Here is a 22,599-nt window from a genome sequence, read left to right on the forward strand (position 1 = left end):
GAAGGCACTGGGCTTTGGGGACAGGGACACATGTCACTGCTGCCCCGGCTGCTCCTGTCCCAGCCACCACCATGAAAAATTGATGGAATTCTTCCTCTCTTCCAGCCACAGAACCCCCCGTCAGCTGCTGCTCATCCAGATGCTTCCTTTGGATCTGAGGGATAAATCCTGAGAAGATGTGAAAGGTGGGGAGGGGGCACATGGCCAGGAAGCTGGAAAAGCCAAACCATGGCTGGGATGGGCTGGGAAGCAGGACCTAGGGATGGGATGGGAAGGGAAGCAGGACCCAGAGATGGGAAGGGATGGGAAAGGATGGGATGGGAAAGGAAGCAGGACCCAGGATGGGATGGGATGGGATGGGATGGGAAGGGAAGCAGCACCCAGGGATGGGATGGGATGGGGTGGGATGGGAAGCAGGACCTAGGGATGGGATGGGATGGGAAGCAGCACCCAGAGATGGGATGGGAAGGGATGGGATGGGAAGGGATGGGAAGGGAAAGGAAGCAGGACCCAGGGATGGGATGGGATGGGATGGGATGGGGTGGGATGGGATGGGGTGGGATGGGAAGCAGGACCTAGGGATGGGAAGGGATGGGATGGGAAGCCGGACCAAGGGATGGGATGGGAAGGGAAGCAGCACCCAGGGATGGGATGGGATGGGATGGGATGGGATGGGATGGGAAGCAGGACCCAGGGATGGGATGGGATGGGGTGGGATGGGAAGCAGGACCTAGGGATGGGATGGGGTGGGGTGGGATGGGGTGGGATGGGATGGGAAGCAGGACCTAGGGATGGGATGGGATGAGAAGGGAAGCAGGACCCAGGGAGGGGCTGCACCCTCCAAACCCGGGGGGAGGGGGGGGGCACCTGGTTTGGGTTTTTTTCCATGGAAAAAGCCCCAGGAGGCAGGGGATGAGTTTGGGGAAGGATTTACCTCCTGCTGGATGCCTCCCCTTGGCTGGAGTCCTCCCCGTGGTTCCAGCCAGGCTGTAGCCTAGCAACAGCTAATTGCTGGCTGGCACAGTGCAGAATTCCCTGGAATTAAAATTTTATTAAGATGTAATTGCCTTCATCTTGCAGCAGGAAGGCTTCAAAGAAGAGGCAAGCAGGGCTTGCTGGGGCTCTGCTGCTTCCCCCCCCCCCCAAGTCCCCCTTCCCCCAAACTCTGCTTGATTCTGGAGTGCAGAATATTCCCAATATTCCCTTGCCAAGCCCTCAGTAGCTCCCTGTTCATCCCTTGGGAAAGCAAAAGGAGGGGAGGGATAAGGAATTGCCCCTCTTGTTAAGGTTAAACTAAACCAGGAGTTTCTGGCCCCAAATCCTTCCCCCCTCCCCATCCCAGTTCCACATCCCTGCTCCCCCCAAAACCTCTTGTTAAGGAAAGGAAAAGGAGGGGGGGGGATAAGGAATTACTCCTTTTATTAAGGTTAAATGAAAACAAAAGGAGGGGAGGGATAAGGAATTACTCCTCTTATTAAGCTTAAACTAAACCAGGAGTTTCTGGCCCCAAATCCTTCCCCTCTCTCCATCCCAGTTCCACATCCCTGCTCCCCCCAAACCCTTTTATTAAGGTTAAACGAAAGCAAAAGGAGGGGAGGGATAAGGAATTGCCCCTCTTACTAAGGTTAAACTAAACCAGGAGTTTCTGGCCCCAAATCCTTTCCCCCCTCCCCATCCCAGTTCCACATCCCTGCTCCTCCCAAACCCTCTTGTTAAGGAAAGGAAAAGGAGGGGGGGGGATAAGGAATTACTCCTCTTATTAAGGTTAAATGAAAACAAAAGGAGGGGAGGGATAAGGAATTACTCCTCTTATTAAGCTTAAACTAAACCAGGAGTTTCTGGCCCCAAATCCTTCCCCTCTCTCCATCCCAGTTCCACATCCCTGCTCCCCCCAAACCCTTTTATTAAGGTTAAACGAAAGCAAAAGGAGGGGAGGGATAAGGAATTGCCCCTCTTACTAAGGTTAAACTAAACCAGGAGTTTCTGGCCCCAAATCCTTTCCCCCCTCCCCATCCCAGTTCCACATCCCTGCTCCCCCCAAACCCTCTTGTTAAGGTTAAGCTAAACCAGGAGTTTCTGGCCCCAAATCCTTTCCCCACTCTCCATCCCAGTGCCACATCCCTGCTCCTCCCAAACCCTCTTGTTAAGGAAAGGAAAAGGAGGGGAGGGATAAGGAATTGCCCCTCTTGTTAAGATTAAACTAAACCAGGAGTTTCTGGCCCCAAATCCTTTCCCCACTCCCCATCCCAGTTCCACATCCCTGCTCCCCCCAAACCCTCTTGTGAAGGTTAAATGAAAGGAAAAGGAGGAGAGGGATAAGGAATTGCTCCTATTATTAAGGATACTGAAAGGAAAAGGAGGGGAGGGATAAGGAATTACTCCTCTTATTAAGTTTAAACTAAACCAGGAGTTTCTAGCCCCAAATTCTTCCCCATCCCTGCCCCAGTGCCACATCCCTGCTCCTCCCAAACCCTCTTGTTAAGGAAAGGAAAAGGAGAGGGGGAGATAAGGAATTACTCCTTTTATTAAGGTTAAATGAAAACAAAAGGAGGGGAGGGATAAGGAATTACTCCTCTTATTAAGCTTAAACTAAACCAGGAGTTTCTGGCCCCAAATCCATTCCCCCTCCCCATCCCAGTGCCACATCCCTGCTCCCCCCAAACCCTTTTATTAAGGTTAAACGAAAGCAAAAGGAGGGGAGGGATAAGGAATTGCCCCTCTTACTAAGGTTAAACTAAACCAGGAGTTTCTGGATGGGTGAAGCTCGGGTGGGATTTTGGGATAAAGCCATGGTGGGATTTTGGTGTAAAACCTTGGTGGGATTTTGGGATAAATCCTTGGTAGGATTTTGGTGTAAACCTTGGTGGGATTTTGGGATAAAGCTGTGGTGGGGTTTGGGGATAAAACCTTGGTGGGATTGTGGTGTAAAGCTGTGGTGGGATTTTGGGATAAAACCTTGATGGAATTTTGGGATAAAGCCATGGTGGGATTTTGGGATAAAACTGTTGTGGGATTTTGGTATAAAATCTTGGTGCGATTTTGAGATAAAGCCGTGGTGGGATTTTGGTGTAAAACCTTGGTGGGATTTTGGGCTCCTTTGCCATGGGAATGTCCGTGCTGTCTGTGGGCACAGGGGGAGCTGAGGGGAACTCAGTGGGAGCTGAACCGCGGAGCCCAGGGGGAGCTGAAGGGAGGACAGGGGGAGCACAGAAGGAGCTGAACCGCAGCTGAGGGGAGCTCAGAGGAGCCGACCCGCAGCTCACGGGAGCTCAGGGGGCACTGAGGAGCAGCTGAGGGGAGCTCAGGGAGAGCTGAACCGCAGCCCACGGGAGCACAGGGGGATCCGACCCGCAGCTGAGGGGAGCTCAGGGGGAGCTGAACCGCAGCTGAGGGGAGCTCAGGGGGCACTGAGGAGCAGTTGAGGGGAGCTCAGAGGAGCCGACCCGCCCCTCACGGGACCTGACGCTCAACTGAGCCGCAGCCCCGACTCCCCACGACCGCCTCCCGCCACGTGCGGGGTGCGGAGGGGCGTGGCTCCGCTCAGCCAATCAACGGCGCCCGCCGCCCCGCGCGCCCCATTGGCGGCCTCCAGGCCCCGCCCACAGGCGCCGTTCTCGCGGGAAGCAGGGGCGGGGCCCGGCCCCTTCCCCCTTCCCCCCCCTTCCCCCTCAGGCTCGGCGGCGCCGCGCAGGCCCGGAGCGGGGTGTGAGGGGAAGGACGGGGAATCCGCGGTTGGTGCGGGACGGGCGGTGCGGGGCCGGTGTCCCCGGTGCGGTTCGTTCATCCCCCCCCCCCCTCCCTCTCAGTTCCCCGCCCCGCCGGCGCCTCAGTCACGGCGCGCCGCGTGCTCCCATTGGCCAGCGCCTCGCGTTCGCGCCGCCCCTCTCGATTCCCATTGGCTGCGCAGCCGGAGGGCGGGGCGCGGTGCAGACCCCTCCGTGCGCCCCCGCCGCCCGGCGCTGGGGTTCCGGCGGCAGGCAGGGCCCGGAGCTGCAGGTAGGGACCCCCCGGACCCCCCAACCCCACCCCGGGTACCCCCACAGGGACCCCCCCAGGACCCCTCTGCGCTCCGCGGGACCGGCGGTGTCTGCAGCGGGGGTTGTGCCAGGGGCTGCGCGGCCTCGCCCCACGCTGTGGGTGCTCGGCCTGAGTTTGGGGTTTTTGGGGTTTTTTGAGGGGATTTTGGGGTTTTCCTGGAGGGAAAAGGTGGGGAAGGGGGGGGTGATCTGTGGGAATGGGGTGGGGGTGCTGGGAAAGCCTTTCCCGAGGTGGATTCCAGGGAAAAGCAGCGATGGAAGGTGAGGCGAAGCCTGGAAGCAGGGAGGGCACTGAGGGGGCTTCCCCCTCCCTATAGAACCCCCAAACGCTGCTCCCCCTCCCCATAGAACCCCCAAACGCTGCTCCCCCTCCCCTAAAACCCCCAAATGCTTCTCCCCCTCCCCTAAAACCCCCCAAACACTTCTCCCCCTCCCCATAAACCCCCAAATGCTTCTCCCCCTTCCCTAAAGCCCCCAAACGCTGCTCCCCCTCCCCTAAAACCCCCAAACGCTGCTCCCCCTCCCCATAGAACCCCTAAACTCTGCTCCCCCTCCCCCTAAAGCCCCCCAAACTCTGCTCCCCCTCCCCTAAAACCCCCAAATGCTTCTCCCCCTCCCCTAAAACCCCCAAACGCTGCTCCCCCTCCCCTAAAGCCCCCCAAACACTGCTCCCCCTCCCCTAAAACCCCAAACTCTGCTCCCCCTCCCCTAAAACCCCAAACGCTGCTCCCCCACCCCATAAAACCCCCAAACGCTTCTCCCCCTCCCCTAAACCCCCCCAAACGCTTCTCCCCCTCCCCTAAAACCCCCCAAACGCTGCTCCCCCCCTCAGCAGGGTCCTGGTGGGGCTGAGCTGGGACATAGTTGGGGTTTGAGGTGTGGGATGAATGGGGGGGGGTGTTTATTTAATTGCCTTTAATTGTCTTTTTAATTATGCCATGGTTTAATTGTGCCCCTGAAACGCTGAGACCCCCCCCCAACCCCCTCCTTGTGGTGAGACCTCCCTGCAGCTCAAGGATAATTTTCCTTGTTTTTTTTTCCCTCTGAACTGAAGGCTCAGGAGGCTCTGGGGCTCCTCCTCTGTCACCCAGCAGGAGGTTTTTCCCCTTTCCCCAGGAAGCAGGGGGGTAACAGGCACCTGGAAGGGGGTCTTGGGGGGGCTGGGGGCAAGGCAGAGTCCCCCCCTCATCCAGGGATGTGGCTTCTGGGTTTGCCTTCTGGAATTGGGGCCCCTGGAGAGGAGAAAACCTCCCTGGAAAGGAGGAAATTAAAATAATAGCTGTTTTTTGGGGGGTTTTTTTTTCAGGTAGAATGAGTGCAGGAGGTTCCAGGGTTGGGGTGTGCTCATTGCAGCCTCCAGAGCAGCTGCTGGGGGGGCTGGGTGTGGGATTTGGGGGGGGATTTCTTGTAATTAAAGAGATTTGGGGCGTTTTCTAGTGAGGAGAAGCCAGGAGAAAACAGATAAATGGGAAAGAAAACTCCCTCCAGCCAGAGCCCTGACCTCCCAGTCCCTCCACATGGGGCTTGGTGGCCTCAGGCACAGAAAGTCTGAGGTTTGGGGTGGGTTTAGGGTTTTGTTTTTGTTTGTTTGCTCTTAGAACTTGAGCTTTTTGGCCTCTTTTTGGCCCAGGAGTTGCCAGCACTTGGTACTTCAACTGGCCCAGCAAGAAAAGGGTTTTCAGGCTCTTCCCTGCTTTTAAACTTGACCCTAAAAGAGGATTTAATGTGTCTGTGGGGGAGCTGTGGAAACCTGGGTGAAATAATGCAGCCTGGTTGGTTAAAGGGGTTTGTTTCCCCTTCTCTGAGCTGCTGAGCAAGAAATAGATAAATAAAATACATAAATAAATCCAGCTGAGGGCACAGGCATCTCCATGCTCCAGGTCCTATTTCTAGGGGGTTTTTTATTTTATTTAAAGCAAATCCCTTTTTAGCCAAGGAGGAACTTCCCTTTTTAGCCAAGAAGGAACTTCCAGGAGTCTTTTGTGGCTTTTGGCAGGGAGGAGGAGGTGAGGAAAAATAGGATTACCTGGAACTTGAGCAGGTGAGGAGCAGAACTCCTGCTCTGGGCTCTTTCTGCCTCATGGGATGTGGGGGGTTTGGGGTTTTTGTGAGGTTTTTTGTCCCTTTGGACAGAAAATGGGGATAAGGAGGGGAATTTCAGTGGGGTTGTGTTGTATCTTTTTTTCTGGGGGTTTAATTGAGCCTTTTAGGGTTAAAATGCATCTGTTTGGGGTTTTCTTCAGTTTGTGGGGATGTTTTCCCTTCACTGAGCTGCTGAGCAAGAAATAGATAAATAAAATACATAAATAAATCCAACTGAGGGCACAGGCATCTCCATGCTCCAGGTCCTATTTCTAGGGGGTTTTTATTTTATTTAAAGCAAATCCCTTTTTACCAAGGGAGGAACTTCCCTTTGTAGCCAAGGAGGAACTTCCAGGAGTGTTTTATGGCTTTTGGCAGGGAGGAGGTTGGGAAAAATAGGATTACCTGGAAGTTGAGCAGGTGAGGAGCAGCAAATGGGTAAGAGGAGGAGATGATTCAGTGGGGTTGTGTTGTATCTTTTTCTCTGGGGTGTTAATTGAGCCTTTTAGGGTTAAAATGCATCTGTTTGGGGGTTTCTTCAGGCTGTGGGGATGTTTTCCCTTCACTGAGCTGCTGAGCAATAAATACAGTTGAGGGCACAGGCATCTCCATGTTGCAGGTCCTATTTCTAGGGTTTTTTTTTTTTAGTTTTATCAGGCAAATCCCTTTTTTCTAAGGGAGGAACTTCCCTTTTTAGCCAAGGAGGAACTTCCAGGAGTGTTTTATGGCTTTTGGCAGGGAGGAGGAGGTGAGGAAAAATAGGATTACCTGGAACTTGAGCAGGTGAGGAGCAGAACTCCTGCTCTGGGCTCTTTCTGCCTCATGGGATGTGGGGGGTTTGGGGTTTTTGTGAGGTTTTTTGTCCCTTTGGTCAGAAAATGGGGATAAGGAGGGGAATTTTAGTAGGGTTGTGTTGTATCTTTTTTTCTGGGGGTTTAGTTGAGCCTTTTAGGGTTAAAATGCATCTGTTTGGGGTTTTCTTCAGTTTGTGGGGATGTTTTCCCTTCACTGAGCTGCTGAGCAAGAAATAGATAAATAAAATACATAAATAAATCCAACTGAGGGCACAGGCATCTCCATGCTCCAGGTCCTATTTCTAGGGGGTTTTTTATTTTATTTAAAGCAAATCCCTTTTTACCAAGGGAGGAACTTCCCTTTGTAGCCAAGAAGGAACTTCCAGGAGTGTTTTGTGGCTTTTGGCAGGGAGGAGGTTGGGAAAAATAGGATTACCTGGAAGTTGAGCAGGTGAGGAGCAGCAAATGGGTAAGAGGAGATGATTCAGTGGGGTTGTGTTGTATCTTTTTCTCTGGGGTGTTAATTGAGCCTTTTAGGGTTAAAATGCATCTGTTTGGGGGTTTCTTCAGGCTGTGGGGATGTTTTCCCTTCACTGAGCTGCTGAGCAATAAATACAGTTGAGGGCACAGGCATCTCCATGCTCCAGGTCCTATTTCTAGGGTTTTTTTTTTAAGGCAAATCCCTTTTTACCAAGGGAGGAACTTCCCTTTGTAGCCAAGAAGGAACTTCCAGGAGTGTTTTATGGCTTTTGGCAGGGAGGAGGAGGTGAGGAAAAATAGGATTACCTGGAACTTGAGCAGGTGAGGAGCAGAACTCCTGCTCTGGGCTCTTTCTGCCTCATGGGATGTGGGGGGTTTGGGGTTTTTGTGAGGTTTTTTGTCCCTTTGGTCAGAAAATGGGGATAAGGAGGGGAATTTCAGTGGGGTTGTGTTGTATCTTTTTTTCTGGGGGTTTAATTGAGCCTTTTAGGGTTAAAATTCATCTGTTTGGGGTTTTTTTCAGGCTGTGGGGATGTTTTTGAGGAAGAAGCTTTTGGGTCTGAGCTGCAGGCAGACCTGGGAGCTCTGTTGGCTTTCTCACCAGTGTCACCACTGCCCAAAATGCCAGGAAATATTCCCCTTTTTCCAGCATTTAGTGACTTTCTGGGTTTTTTTTCCCCCCTCTGCTCACACTCTGAGGCTCCTGAAGAAAATCTGGGCCACAACCCCTGATATTTCTGAGCAAGCCTTGTGCATCCTCAGCTTTTCTCTGGGCCCTCTGAGTCTTTCTGGAACAAAATAAGAACTGATTTTTCCTCTCAGTGCCACAGCTTTTCCTTGTGGGGTTTTTTTTTTCTCTTTTTTTTCCCCATTTCTGCTCCCTGCTCCTTCCCCCCCAGTGGCTGCAGGTTTTGAACCCCTCCTTGCAGCTGAACTTGGTGCTGGCAGAGACCCAGGGGAGCCTTGGCACTTGATTTTGGGCAGGGTGGAGGAGGCAGGAGGACTTTGGAACCATCCAGTTAATGTTTAACAAACTTCACAGGAAACCCTTGCACAGCTCCTGGGTTTTAAATGTTAATATTGAAGCTGGAACGTTGGAGGTGGCAGAGAAAACACATGGTAACCAGATCCTTCTGAGGAAAGCTCACTGCTAATTCCAGAGGAGAGAGCTTTTAATTAGTGTCTCATCTCAGAAATGGCTCCTTTTAGGGGTTTTGGGTTTTTTTTTCCCTCGTTTATACTCCTTGTATCAGCTGAAGATCAGCTGGTGCCCCCTGGGATGGGAACCAGTTGGCTGGAGTCACTTGGTAAAATCTGATTTATGGCCTCTTGGGGACCCCACAGGTTGCTCTGCCCACGTTTTCTCCATTCCTTGCTTAAAAAAAAAACCCTTTTTGGGGTTCAGGGGACACCCAGGTGGCTGCCCCTGCAGTGCCCACCCTGCAGAGAGGCTCTTGGCTCCCTCAGGAATGTTTTATTCCCAGTTTCCTGGCAAGAAAAGCCCCAGGGCAGGGTTTTCCTGAGGCAGCAGGGAGCTTGGCCACTCAGAAAACCCTCTTTTATTTTGGGTTTTAACACCTCCTGTCTCCTTCTGGCCTTGGTGGGGTGGAGGACAATAAAGGTTCTGTTTGGTTAAGGCTCTCCCCACAGCAGGATTCATTCAGGAAGGTGGGGAATGGCTTTTAAACTTCATCAGGAATGCTGGAAGTTTGGCTGGGGGAAGCTGGGGGTAAGGAGCAAAGGTTTTATTTTTTTTTTTTTCCATGTCCAGAACTGGTTCTGCCCTGGAAAAAGTGCTGTGGGGAGGCACCAGGGGTCTGGCTGCAAGTTGGGGTGGGGGGCACCCAGGTTTCTGAGTGTGGGGGTGAATGAATGCACAGCCAGGAAGAGCAAAGGGACAGGAAGGGGAAAAAGGGAAAGAAGGACAGAGGTGGGGTGGGTGACACAGCACAGAGTTTGGGTGACACAGAGTTTGGGTGACACAGAGTTTGGGTGACACAGTGTTTGGGTGGCATAAATAGTTTGGGTGACACAGAAAGTTTGGGTGACATGGAGTTTGGTTGACACACAGAGTTTGGGTGACACAGTTTGGGTGACACTGTCAGAGTTTAGGTGATACAAAGAGTTTGGGTGGCACAGAGTTTGGCACAGAGTTTGGGTGACAAGGTGTTTGGGTGACACAAGGAGTTTGGGTGACAGAGTTTGGGTGACACAGTCAGTTTGGGTGACAAAGTTTGGGTGACATGGAGTTTGGGTGGCACAGAGAGTTTGGGTGGCACAAAGAGTTTGGGTGACATTGAGTTTGGGTGACAGAGAGTTTGGGTGTCACAGTCAGAGTTTGGGTGACAGAGTGTTTGGGTGGCATAAAGAGTTTGGGTGACACGGAGTTTGGATAACACAGTTTGGGTGACACTGTCAGAGTTTGGGTGACACAGAGAGTTTGGGTGACACAGTTTGGGTGACACAGAGAGTTTGGGTGACACTGTCAGAGTTTAGGTGATACAAAGAGTTTGGGTGACATGGAGTTTGGGTGGCACAGAGTTTGGGTGACAAGGCGTTTGGGTGACACAAGGAGTTTGGGTGACAGAGTTTGGGTGACACAGTCAGTTTGGGTGACAAAGTTTGGGTGACATGGAGTTTGGGTGGCACAGAGAGTTTGGGTGGCACAAAGAGTTTGGGTGACATTGAGTTTGGGTGACAGAGAGTTTGGGTGTCACAGTCAGAGTTTGGGTGACAGAGTGTTTGGGTGGCATAAAGAGTTTGGGTGACACGGAGTTTGGATAACACAGTTTGGGTGACACTGTCAGAGTTTGGGTGACACAGAGAGTTTGGGTGACACAGAGTTTGGGTGACACAGTTTGGGTGACAAAGGGTTTGGGTGACACAGTCAGAGAGTTTGGGTGACACAGGGAGTTTGGGTGCCCGTCAGAGTTTGGGTGACACAGTCAGAGGACATCCCTGTCCCCCATCCTTGTCCTGCTTCTTCCCCTGCCACCCTTGTCCCCCCACCCTTCCCAGCTGCATCCCCCCCAAGCTCACCCTCTTTTCCTTCTCCTCTCTTCCCAGTGCCCCCCCAGCAGCCCAGGAGCATTCTGCCCAGCTCAGCTGAAGCCTCAGGTGTCCCCAGGGGGTGCAGACCTGGCCCCCACCACCCTGAGCTCCTGTTGGAGGACCCAGCTCAGCACCTTCCCCCCAAGAACCCCCCCAAAACCTCCCAGCTCAGGTGCTTGGGCCCAGGGCAGCCTTGCTGAGGCAGAGCAGGTCAGGGTTTTTTAAGTGTTTTGGTTAATTTATAAATGCCTTTATTTTCTAGAGGGTAAAGGAGATCCTAAATCAGCACTATGAGGTTGGGGGGTGTTTGCAGCTTCCCATTAACCAGATGTTTTTTTGCAGAAAAGGGAGGTGGAAGTAAGTGGAAAGGATTATTTCTAAGCTCTTTGCATGCCTGGCAATTTTTCTTTAACATGAAAGGGTTTTAGAAGAGAAAATCTTGGGTGGTATGTAATGCTTCCAAAAGCCTTGGCAGATGGGGAACTTTGTTTCCAAACATCAAATGTTTTAGCTGTTTAATGCCTGGGTTTTTTAAGCATGAGCAGCACTCTGGGAGAATGTTCATATTAAGCCTGCAGGGAATTAAAGAGGTTTTTTATAAAAGAACTGTTCCTCTTATCATGAAAAGTGAAGAATTAGGGAGAACTCCATGCAAAGTGTGGACTCCTTGGTGTAACATACAAAACAACATCACACTGAGGGGGGAAAGAAGGGGGCAGGACCCCCATGTCTTGGTGTTGAACCCTCTGGAGCTGCTGGAAGGTGTCTGAGTGCTTCCCTCTGCCTTTTCTCAAGATGAACTCTGTGTGCACAGCACCCCAGTCCTGACACTCAGCATCCTTGGGAGCTGAGCAGGATCAGTGCCCTGCTGAGAGGTGAGAAAAGGTGTGCTTTGGGGTTTCCTGTCTGCCAGAATGCTTTCCCCCATAGCCCTGGCTCTCGTTTCCAGCTGAGGTTTCAGTCAGGATTTTATTTTTTTCCTCTCTGAATGCCTCTTTTATTGCTGCTCTGCACAGGGGCTTGGGTGTCCCTGCTGGTGTCATGTGGAATAAGTCAATCCCAAGGCACATCCAGCCCTTAAACTCAGGTTTGATCTTTGAACTGCAGCATGAAGTGAATGTTTGGTGGTTTATATCTTACAGAAATATTCCACATACAGAAGGACAAGTTGGTTTTTCCTTCAGCTTTCAGCTGAGTGGGTCATAGAGGGCTGCATTTTGGATAAAGGGTTTTTCACAGATCTGCCTTTTCTTAGGAAAACAAATCTTGGTGTTGGCTTTCAGAACCCCCAAAGCATCCTTGGTGTTTGGGGAGTGTAAAATGTATAGAATAATAGGTATGCAAATGGGCTGCCCCAACACTGCAGGCTCCAGAGTGATGCAGATGTGTGACCTGGTTTTACCTGGTTGGGACAAGTGGCTTTCTTGCAGGGCTGAGATTTATCAGCTTCTCACCTTTTTAAAGACAGAATTCTTAAATCACATTTTTGGGGGGTCCCAAATGCCTCTTTTATTGCTGCTCTGCACAGGGGGTTGGGTGTCCCTGCTGGTGTAACATGGAATAAGTCAATCCCAAGACACATCCAGCCCTTAAACTCAGGTTTGATCTTTGAACTGCAGCATGAAGTGAATGTTTGGTGGTTTATATCTTACAGAAGTATTCCACATACAGAAGGACAAGTTGGTTTTTTCCTTAAGCTTTCAGCTGAGTGGGTCATAGAGGGCTGCATTTTGGATAAAGGGTTTTTCACAGATCTGCCTTTTCTTAGGAAAACAAGTCTTGGTGTTGGCTTTCAGAACCCCCAAAGCATCCTTGGTGTTTGGGGAGTGTAAAATGTATAGAATAATAGGTATGCAAATGGGCTGCCCCAACACTGCAGGCTCCAGAGTGATGCAGATGTGTGACCTGGTTTTAGCTGGTTGGGACAAGTGGCTTTCTTGCAGGGCTGAGATTTATCAGCTTCTCACCTTTTTAAAGATAGAATTCTTAAATCACATTTTTTGGGGGGGTCCAACCCAACCCATTTTATGATTCTATGAATTTCAGGCTTTGCTTCTCTAAATAAAAAACCCCAAACCTACCAAGATGCTTGGCTGAGCTCCTGACACTGCTTGCTCCTTCCACCTGATGTCACAGCTCCCTTCAGTTTCCCTGAGTGGAAGGGCTCCTACAGCCATCCCAAAGGATGGATGGAAGGTTTAGGCTGATTTTAGGAAACATTTTTTCACTCAGAGGGTTGTCAGGGATTGGGATGGCCCAGGACAGGGGTGGAGTCCCCATCCCTGGAGGGATTTAAAAGGAATTTGGAGCTGGTCCTTAGGAGATGGATGATGGTGTTGGTCAGAGGTTGGATGGGATTATCTTGGAGGTCTCTTCCAACCTAAACGTTCTGTGAGACTCCTTAGGGGCTGGAGAGAGCTTTCCTGTTCTCTGGCTTTCCTGCTCTCTGGTTTTCCTGCTCTCTGCCTTTCCTCTCCCCTGCCTTTCCTCTCCCCTGCCTTTCCTCTCCCCTGCCTTTCCTCTCCCCTGCCTTTCCTCTCCCCTGCCTTTCCTCCCCCCTGCCTTTCCTCTCCCCTGCCTTTCCTCTCCCCTGCCTTTCCTCTCCCCTGCCTTTCCTCTCCCCTGCCTTTCCTCTCCCCTGCCTTTCCTCTCCCCTGCCTTTCCTCTCCCCTGCCTTTCCTCTCCCCTGCCTTTCCTCTCCCCTGCCTTTCCTCTCCCCTGCCTTTCCTCTCCCCTGCCTTTCCTCTCCCCTGCCTTTCCTCTCCCCTGCCTTTCCTCTCCTCTCTTGAAGCCTCCCCATCCCAGGGGTGCTGCAGAACCCTCAGGATGGGACCTGGGAGCAGAGGGATTTTGCTGTGGCTGGACAAGAGCCTGGATTCAGAGGTTGGATCAGAGGTGGAAGGGGTTTTAGGGTCAGCCTGAGGAGGGGAGGTGTGTGCCAGCCCTGGGCTGGTGGCTTTGCTCTCTCTTGGCATCTGAGTGCCCTCTGGTGGCCCTGTGACCATGGACTGGAGGTGACAGCAGGACCTGCCAGGGCTTGGTGTCACCCCTAGCCTTGGCATCCCAGTCTGGGTCAGCCTCCTGCTCGTTGCCATCGTTTTTCTTGGGAATGGGCTTTAAAACAAAAACAACCCTAATTCCAAGTTCTGTGCAGTGCTGGTGTTTGGGTGGGGAAGGATGTGGAGCTCCTCTCCCCTTGCTCCTCCTGTCTGCCTGGGGATGAAGCTTCCCAGGATGATGAGGATGGAAAAGGAGACTCCAATAAAACCAGGGAAGCTTCCAAAGCTGTTCCAAGGAGGTTTGCTCTGCCTGGGTTCAGTGAGCACAGGGAGGGGTCCACCTGCCTCCATCTACCCCAGACCTGTCTCCAAAATAATACATATTGACCCCCCCACTTTGTAAGGAGATAATCTGAAATGGGATCTTTTTTCTTGGGTTTAGTTGGGGTTTTTTGGGGTTTTTTTTGTGGGTTGGTTTGGTTTGTAGTTTGTTTTTTAAACTCTAAATAATCTCTTTGCACTACGCCAGCCCAAGCAGCTGTGTTGGGATTGAGCACTGGAATGGCAGGGTTTGGGAGAACTCTTGGTTTTCCTTCCTGCCTCCCATGGCTGGAATCACAGAGTGGGGTTGGGTTTGACCCCGTGGGCTTGAGTCAAGCTGCTTCCTCTTGCTGTGACACCAGAAAGTCCCCTGTCCCCAGGAGCAGGGCTGGGTAACACTGCTGCTTAAACAGGGAAAAACCAGAAAGGAACCAGAATTATTTACTGGGATGAATATTGATTTTGTTGTTGTTGTTACTAATATATTTTTGGGGGTGTTGGTCCAGTATCAGCACAGCTTTGCTGAAACCTGTGGGTTCAGACAGTTTAAGAACCCCACGTCTGCTTTGGCTGTTTGATGAATATTAATGCCATCTTCCTCCTGAGCTATTAATTGGGTGCCATCTCTTCAACCACCTTATTTAAATTGGAAAGTGCACTTATTAAATGACAGACATCAGTGTGGAGCTGGGCTCCTCCAGAGCCTGCTCTGCCTCTGCCTCTTCCCTCTCCTGAACCTCAAACCCCAGAGATTTTTGCTGGTTTTTTGGCATTTCAGCTGAGACATCAGGCTGAGGTTCCTCCTTGCTCCCTGCCACCCTCCTGGGGGATGGAGGAGACATCCTGGGCATCCTGCTCTGTGCTGGGCACGTGTGGGGAACAGGGGTGGGATGAGAAATCCCTGAGAGTAGGAATTCAGCTCCTGGGCTTTCCTGCCACCTCAGATGCCTGGGCTTGAACCCTGGAACTGGGACCTGTTGGATTCTTGGCTGGGGAGATGTTAAAATGCAGCTGGGAGGAGGAGGAGTTGTGTGGCTGCAGCTCAGTGGCAGGAATGTCCAAGAGCTGGAAGCAGGCTAGAGATGATGATTTTATTTTATTTTTTTTTCTCTCTTCATAATCTCAGGCTTCAAAACCAACTCAAAATTCCATTTTATAGAGCACTGGAGGAAAATATCAGGTCTTCCTGCTTAATAGACACGAGATAAAATCCTCCTGGCTGGCCATGAAGGGGAAAATATTATTTTTATGGATTTGTGAGAGTAATACAAGCAGAATTAAACTGGTTGCTTTTTTTGGACCATCCCTTCAGGATGCATCCTGGCAGCCTTAGGATGAGATCCTCTTGCAAGTCCTTCCTGGAGAGGTTGAGTTGTTGTCTCTGTAGCTCTCATTAGCCTCTCCCCTCTCCAGTTAGCTTTGCCTTCAGTCAAAACTGGGATTATCAGAGGTGAGGAAGTTTTGTTCTTTTATGTGAAGCTCCCTCCAGGGAGCAGCTTGGAACTTGGAGTTGTCCAACCTCCCCTGCTCCTGGAAGGGCTGCACCTCCTAATGCAAGCTGCAGTTCTTTTTTTTTATTATTATTTTAATTAAAACCACTAAATAGCAGAATAAAGCATAAATTGAGGAAGCACAGCAAGTATTGGCTGTTTTAATTCTGTTTCAGGGCACTGCATCCCCAAAGCTTGCACCTAGAAGCCAGATTTCACCTTCAGTCAGTCAGGAGGTTGGAGCCAAGGAAAACTGGAGTGAAATCTGCCTGTTTGGCTGCTTGTTTTGGGGGTTTGAAGCTGTGTTGAGGCACAGCAGGTTGGTGACACAGGAGCTGGAGTGGCAGCTTGCAAGCCAAGGCTCTTCCCATCACCCCAGCCCTCTGACCAAACCCTGCTGGCATCACTGCAAGGGCAGAAACAGAACAAAAGGCACCCAAAGCTTTCTTGTCAGTTTGGAGACGTGGGGCAAGGCTTAAAGCTGAAGCAGATGGTTTGGAGCTGAGACTTGTCTCTGGAGGTGGCTGGCAATCTCTCTCTCCTCACACAGGTTTGGAAAAACTCTTGGCTGGGCACCTGTGAGCATGGGAATTGTGCCTGCAGCCTGGGAACCAGCTGCCTTGCTGCTGAGATCCCTCCTGAGGAAGCCAGCACCTTGCTCTGCTGCTCCCAGCAAGGCTTTCATAGAATCACAGAATGGGCTGGATTCGAAGGGACCTCAGAGATCATCAAGTCCAACCCTTGATCCACTCCCCCCGTGGTTCCCAGCCCATGGCACTCAGTGCCACATCCAGGCTCTTGAAATATCTCCAGACACGGAGAATCCACCCCCTCCCTGGGCATTCCAGTGTCTGATCACCCTCTCTGCAAAGAATCCTTTCCTAATATCCAACCTAAACCTCCCCTGGCAGAGCTAAAGCTCTGCCAGGGGAGGTTTAGGTTGGATATTAGGACAAAATTCTTTAGTCCGTGCCCTCTTATCCCACTGATACCTCCCCGACCCCCCCCTGGCTCCAACCTCCTTTCAGGGAGTTGTAGAGAGTGATGAGGTCTCCCCTGAGCCTCCTCTTCTCCAGCCTCAACACCCCCAGCTCCCTCAGCCCTTCCTCACAGCAATTCTGCTGGATCCCTTCACAGCCTCCTTGCTCTTCTCTGGACCTGCTCCAGCACCTCAATCTCCTTCCTGAGCTGAGGGGCCCAGAACTGGACACAGGACTCAAGCTGTGGCCTCCCCAGAGCTGAGCACAGGGGCAGAATCCCTTCCCTGGACCTACTGGCAATCTCTCCCTCCTCACATGGATTTGGAAAAACTCTTGGCTGGGCACCTGTGAGCATGGGAATTGTGCCTGCAGCCTGGGAACCAGCTGCCTTGCTGCTGAGATCCCTCCTGAGGAAGCCAGCACCTTGCTCTGCTGCTCCCAGCAAGGCTTTGGGCTCTCTTAAGCCACTCTCCATCCTTTGGGATGCACCAGGTGTCCCTTTAACCCTCCCTGCTTGCTTTCTCTCTCCTCACCCTCTGTCTCCCGTGCTCCTGGTGGAGCTGGTTGGGTGCCTGGCTGCCTCCAGCTCCCCACCCCTTTTTCTGATGGGTTCTGGAGGGATTTCTTTGCTGTTGGAGTGCTGCCCTTGCCTGGCTCCCAGTGCAAGCTGTTTGCAGGAGCTGCTTGGAGAGAGGAACGGGGGTGATGCCACCTGCCTGGCTGCTTCAGCCTTCAGGACATCTCCTGGGTTTATTTCCAGGCTCTGCAGCTGTTCTAGCTGCAAGCCAGGAGCAGATAGAACCAGAACTTGGCCACGTTGCTGTGTCCAAGCTGTTGCAGGGATACTCTGGCTTTATTCCCCATGGGTTTGTAAGGACCCAGCCTGGTCCTTGCCTCTCTGGGGGCAGCAGGGTGACCTCGGCCTGGCACTCGTCCCTCCATCAGTGTTGACCAAGGAAGGACTGTGATGGTTCCTGGAATTTTATGACTTCTTTTTCAGAGAGGAAAACCCCCTCTTTGGAAAGGCAGAGAGAGATTTCTGCTGCCTGTGTCAGCAAAGCAGAAGGAACGTGCAGACCTCAAGTGGGAGTGGGTCTGGTGCCTTCAGACATAGATTGCTTGTAAAACTTGGTTGTGAGACACAAAGTGAAAGGTTTTTATGGGCAGAATGCTCTGGATGGGTTTGATTTGAGCAGGGGCTGAACTCGAGCAGGGCTGCCTTGGTTTTTCTCAAGTTTGGGCTGTGGGGTTTGGTTGGAGCTTGGGCCAGGGCTCAGCCTCATCCTGAGGGAGTTTTGGGCACCTTTTGCTGTAGGGTGGAGTTTGAGAGAAGGAAACTGCAGTGTATGGAAAAGGGCTGATTCACTCCCAGATAGAAATATATGAATAATAATATGTAAAAATATATTATTTTAAATAAGGAATGTGTTAAAAATCCAGGAGAGAGGACTTCAGGCAGCCCTGAGCTGTCACCTTCCCAGCATGGGACACGTAGTGTGTGTGTTGGCACCATCCTGGGTGCTCAGGGAGCTGTCTCAGATGAAAATGTCACTGCTTTATCCTGTTAAAAACCTGTATTTATTCTCTGGGAGATGTTGTTTCCCTATGGCCTGAGTGCCAAGTGGGGGAAGCTCTTGCCTTGCAGCTTGCAGGCAGCAGGGTGAACTCTTAAATAATGAAATCCATCTCTTGGGGGGAGCCATCTGAGGGGCTCCCTGGGAGATGTGATGGGAACCTACTGCAAAAGGCTTTAAAAATACATGTGTGCAGAGTGGTTCTCCTCTTCTGCAGAAAACACATCCTCTGTGGGTCAGATGTTTATAAATAAGTGCCAAGAAACAAAAAAATAAGTATTTTATATAATTATTTGTTTATTTTTTTTAGAAAGAATCATGGAAGACAAGCTGACAATTCAGTGGTGCATGATGCACTAATAAAAGTGTCTGTGTGATTGTGTTTAATCCCTTAAAGGAGAGAGAAAAGCAACACAGTAGTTATCAGCATTCAAAAGGCAAGATGCAGCCTTAAATGTATGCAAAGCCTTGGAGAGAGACTGAAAAAATGTTCTGACTATGTTGCAGAAAGCTTCTGACAGGCACATCACATCTTTGGAAGTAAGATTTGAATTATTAGAGCTGCCTTTGTTTATTAAATTGAGCCTCCAGCCAAAGGATTATAGGAAGAAATCCCGTGCAGGCTCAGGTTGCTTTGGAATAAATGTTAATGGGTGATAAAATTCACTTTATTGAGCTAATTCAGTGCAAAAAAATCAAATGGAGGTTAAAAACATCCAGGTGTGTATCAGACACCTGAAGAAATAGAAGTTCTCTTACAAGAAGCCTGTTTCATAAGAAATAAACCTCCTTTTCTGGAATTCAGCTTGCTTTTAGCAGTGGGTAATCCTTTTAAAACAAGACTTCTTCAAGGCAAACTCCAACAGAAGAGTTTTTGTTTAATTGGAAATTGGGAAGGATGCAGGGAGCTCATGAGAGGGTGATTATACACACACCAGTGCCAAGTTGAGGAAGGGCAGACACCATTAAAATGCCATTTTAGGAGTTAATTATGTGGTGTTTCCAGTCAATGCTGGTGTCCTGCTTTCTGTTTAGTCCCCATATAGCATTTTATTTAGGTTGCTGTGCTCGTCTAACTTCTCTTTTAAGGAACTTTAGGCCACTTTGTTGTGAAATACTGTGGGGGGGAAAAAAAATAATAATAAAATCTTCCAGCCTCCATAGGGTCTGTGGCTGTTGGGTTTGATTAGGAAATATGCAAAAGCAATAAAGGAGATGGAAAAAAACTTGGAAAATATTTTGGGACCAGCACACATACCCTAAATAAAGCATTGCAGTGGAACTTGGTTAGTTTAAATCTCTTCTGAAGCTCATTTAACAATTCCAGAGCCTCTGCTGCTGCTCAGATGTAGGCAGCTGTAATGTGTCTCAAGGTTAGTCTTTGACTTCTCTTTTATTAGCTTTTCAGTTTATATTCTGCCACTCTGTGCAGCTTCTCAAGTGAAACTCCACAACGGTTTGGGTAAAACTGGGACCCTCTGGATGGGGCTTTCAGCCGGGGTCCTTGAGGAGCCTTTAATGAAAGCTCTGCAAGAGGCAGATGTCAGGATTTACTCTTCAGTTGGGTGGGAAGCAGATTAGGCTCCTTTGCAGTTGATGTGCTGCCTGGAGGAAGTGACATTTATGCTCTTGATCCTTCAGTGATTCTGCATGTCAAGAGCTGAGCCTTGAAATTCGTCAGCAGCGCTGCCTGAAGAGCAGGCAGGGGCTGAACAAGAGGATTTTTACTGAGAGAGGGGAGCGAAAAAAATCAGCTCCAATGGCTGCTGCAGATCCTTAAGTACTTCAGTTTTTCCTTTTTTTTTCCCCCTTCTCTCCACATCTCCCCTGTAGGAAACCAGAGAGGAGGGAAATCCCTTTAATTCACCGACCGCCGCTATTTGTTTGAAGTTGGATAAAAAAACCCCCAACTCTGCAATGCATTAGGATTCAGAGACCTCCCTTTGCTTAAGGTAAGAAAGGTTTCTCCACTTTGCTTCCTGACTGCCTGCATTCTGAGATCTCTGGGGTTTCTCTGAGGCATCTCCAGTGCCCTGATGCCTAAATGGTTAAAGCCCTGATGCAGTTTAATAACTTGCAGCTGCAGAAGGCGGATGGCTGCGTGTTTACAGGAGGTGTCAGCCTGCCCAGAGGAAGAGGAGCTGAGCACAGGGACTCCACCAGCTCCTTCCCTGGGCAAAAAAAAAAAATAAATCCTCCTTGGTTTTGTTGGGCAGCTGAAGGGGGCCTAAAAAGCTGTGTTTGCAGAGGTTTGGATTATTTTTTTTGGTCCCCTCTCTGTGGATGGTAAGTGAGCTTGGTAACTTCTGAAGGATGCTGGGGAAAGGGAGAAAGGGGGAGGTGGTAGAAAAAAAAACCCAAATCCTCACTTCCAGAGGTGGGAGTTGGATGGATTTGGTGGCAGGTGAGACTGGTTGAGCTGTAGTTATGTTACCATGGTATCCATAAATTACTCCATTGTGAGAGCTTGGAAGGAACAGTGGTGAATTACTGGGGGTGAGGTGGTTGGTGGGGAAGGGTCTGCATGCTGGTAGCTTCCCTGGCTGTTTGTTGTGTGAAATATCTTAATTACCTTCCTTTGTCTGATGTGTTTAATATCCATGCTGTAAACATGAGCTGAGAGCTGAGAGCAGAGGTTTTTAACCTGTTGTACTTGCACTGAGGCTTTGGCAGAAAGCAGACATGTTAAACTGCAGCTGGGCTTTCCAGGACTCTGATTTCCAAGGAGAAGTTTCTCCTCCTCTTACATTTAGTGATTGTCTTTTGGACCCAAACAGTTTCTTTCCTCCTTAGTGGTATATGTTGCTGGGCAGAACTTGAGGAAACCTGATTCCAAAAGGGGAGATGCCTAAACTGGAAGGTAGAAAATCTTGTCTGGGGTTTCCAGTCTGCCTCCTGTGTTACAGCTGGAAGATAAAAGCTCTTCTGGAGCTGCTGTGGCAGAACAGACATTTCAAAGCGTTTCAGAATGATTAAAGGCAACTTTAAACCTCTGCCCAATAATTAATACATGCTGCTCTTGTGGGCTCGGCCTGAAACTGGAAGTTTTATGGGTTTTTTTCAGGCTTTCTGCTGCTGAATTTGTTGAGCTGGGGGTGAGTGCTCCTGTGAATTTGCCGAGGTTTATTTCAGAACTCGATGTACAAATGTCAAGCCTGCACTGGTGTCTGTGATCTGTCATTTCCAATTACTTTGTGCAGCAGGACTGTCTGGGGCACAGAATGTTTCAAATCCTCCCCTTACTTTGGAGCAGAGCAGAAGGGAGCAGCTGTGCCAGCAATTAAAACCTGCCCTGGGAAGGGAGGAAATGAATTTATTTTATTTTTTACCGGACGGACGAACCTGCTTGGAAATTAAGGTGGTGTTTGCTAAAAAGCATCCATTTTGTGTTGCTGCATCTGCCTGCCTATGCTGTGTGCAGCTGGAGTCAAAAACAAACACACCAAATCCCTTGTGGTGGCTTTCTGGTTGGGTTTTTTTTTGGGGTTTTTTATCAGTTGCTTCAAACGTTCACTCCCAGCACCGGCTCTGTTCTCCAAGCCTCCTCCTGAATTGTTTGACTTGTCAAACTCATCATCCTTCCCAGGCTTCTCCAAGCTCAGCTGATGATAGAAAATGCTTTTTATTAACAACGAGGCAATAGAACCTGAGAGAAGGCTCCTGTTTAGGAGGGGAATGAAGTTTTGCTGCCAGGTTTTAAATAGATATCCTCTTAAACGTGCTTAGCAATCTGCTTATGTGAGCAGCATCAGTTTTTATGTTTAAAGTAGAGTGTGGTTTGGTTTTATTTATTATTTTCTTCAGGATGAGAGTAGTTGAAGATGTGAATTGTGAGGGACAGATGAAATTAAGCTGCAGAAGCACTGATGGCAATCGACTGAGCTTTAATGTGTTAATGTAACCCAGGCATTACACATATTTAGAAGCAGTTTAGATGGAATCCTGGAGAAAAAGCAGAGTTATTCATAGGCTCCTGTCTTGATTGTGTTTTCCTGCAAGTGATGGATGGCATGGAACAGTGGGTTGAAGGAGATGCTAAAAATTATTTTGCTTTGTTACAACTCTTTCAGATATTAACTGCCCCCAGGTTCACTGTTGGTTTAAAAACAATCCTGTGGAGGGTGGCAGATGAAAGAGTGATGTTTGCTGAATTCCCTGGCTTTGTGTGGACCTTTCTTTTTTTTTGTCTTCATGAATTATTCAAATTTCCAAGTTTGCTATATTGCTGTATTAAATGTGTTTTAAAGGACATTGAATCAGTTAATATGGTGAAAGGGAAGATCTGGGTGGACTAATGATTAATCTACCAGGGGGAAGAGCAGAGGAGAAGCTATTGACACAGACTGAGTTAATTTGAAACAACCAGGGAGCATTTTAGCATCTGCACTAAGAGGTTATTTTGACAGAGCAGCTTTCTGGAACCTGGGTCTGTGTTCTAGCACCTTGCCTTGACCCTGGAAAGAGTTTATAGGGTTATCAGTGGGGTTGAAAGAGAATAAAGAGTAGAATGCAGTGCATTTCTACAGGAAGAAAGGAGCCTGTGGCATCCAGAAGAAAACAGATCAGCATTAATTGTATTTTTCTGCTTGACTATTGAACAGCTGTTGGACAGAAGCTTAATGAGAATTCTCTGTTCCTGGCACGGGGAGGTGTTGGGGGTGTGTGGGTACAACTTCTGTAAGAAACTTCCACATTGTTGGTGGCACCAGCATGTTCTGCCTGCCTGATCACTCATCCCCTGCCCCAGTGCCAGGTTGCTGTGGGCAGGAGCAGCTCTGCCTGCATCCTCCT

General features: G+C 49.9%; 1 protein-coding gene across 6 annotated transcripts in view; it reads left to right on the plus strand.

Moving 5' to 3' along the window:
* The first annotated feature begins 3,903 nt into the window (after window positions 1-3,903).
* GLCE (glucuronic acid epimerase) overlaps window positions 3,904-22,599 on the plus strand; it is a 47,441-nt gene continuing 28,745 nt past the window's right edge. The window contains exons 1-4 of one of the 6 annotated variants that reach the window (XM_030457140.1): window positions 3,931-3,996; window positions 10,460-10,654; window positions 11,240-11,319; window positions 19,642-19,760. The gene's annotated coding sequence lies outside the window, so the exon portion shown is untranslated. Of the gene's footprint in view, window positions 3,997-10,459; window positions 10,655-11,239; window positions 11,320-19,641; window positions 19,761-22,599 lie in introns of all 6 variants that reach the window. The other 5 variants (XM_030457144.1, XM_030457143.1, XM_030457142.1 and 2 more) reach the window with 5 other exon arrangements.

Source organism: Calypte anna, chromosome 10, assembly GCF_003957555.1.
Source record: "Calypte anna isolate BGI_N300 chromosome 10, bCalAnn1_v1.p, whole genome shotgun sequence".
Classification (NCBI taxonomy): Eukaryota; Metazoa; Chordata; class Aves; order Apodiformes; family Trochilidae; genus Calypte; species Calypte anna.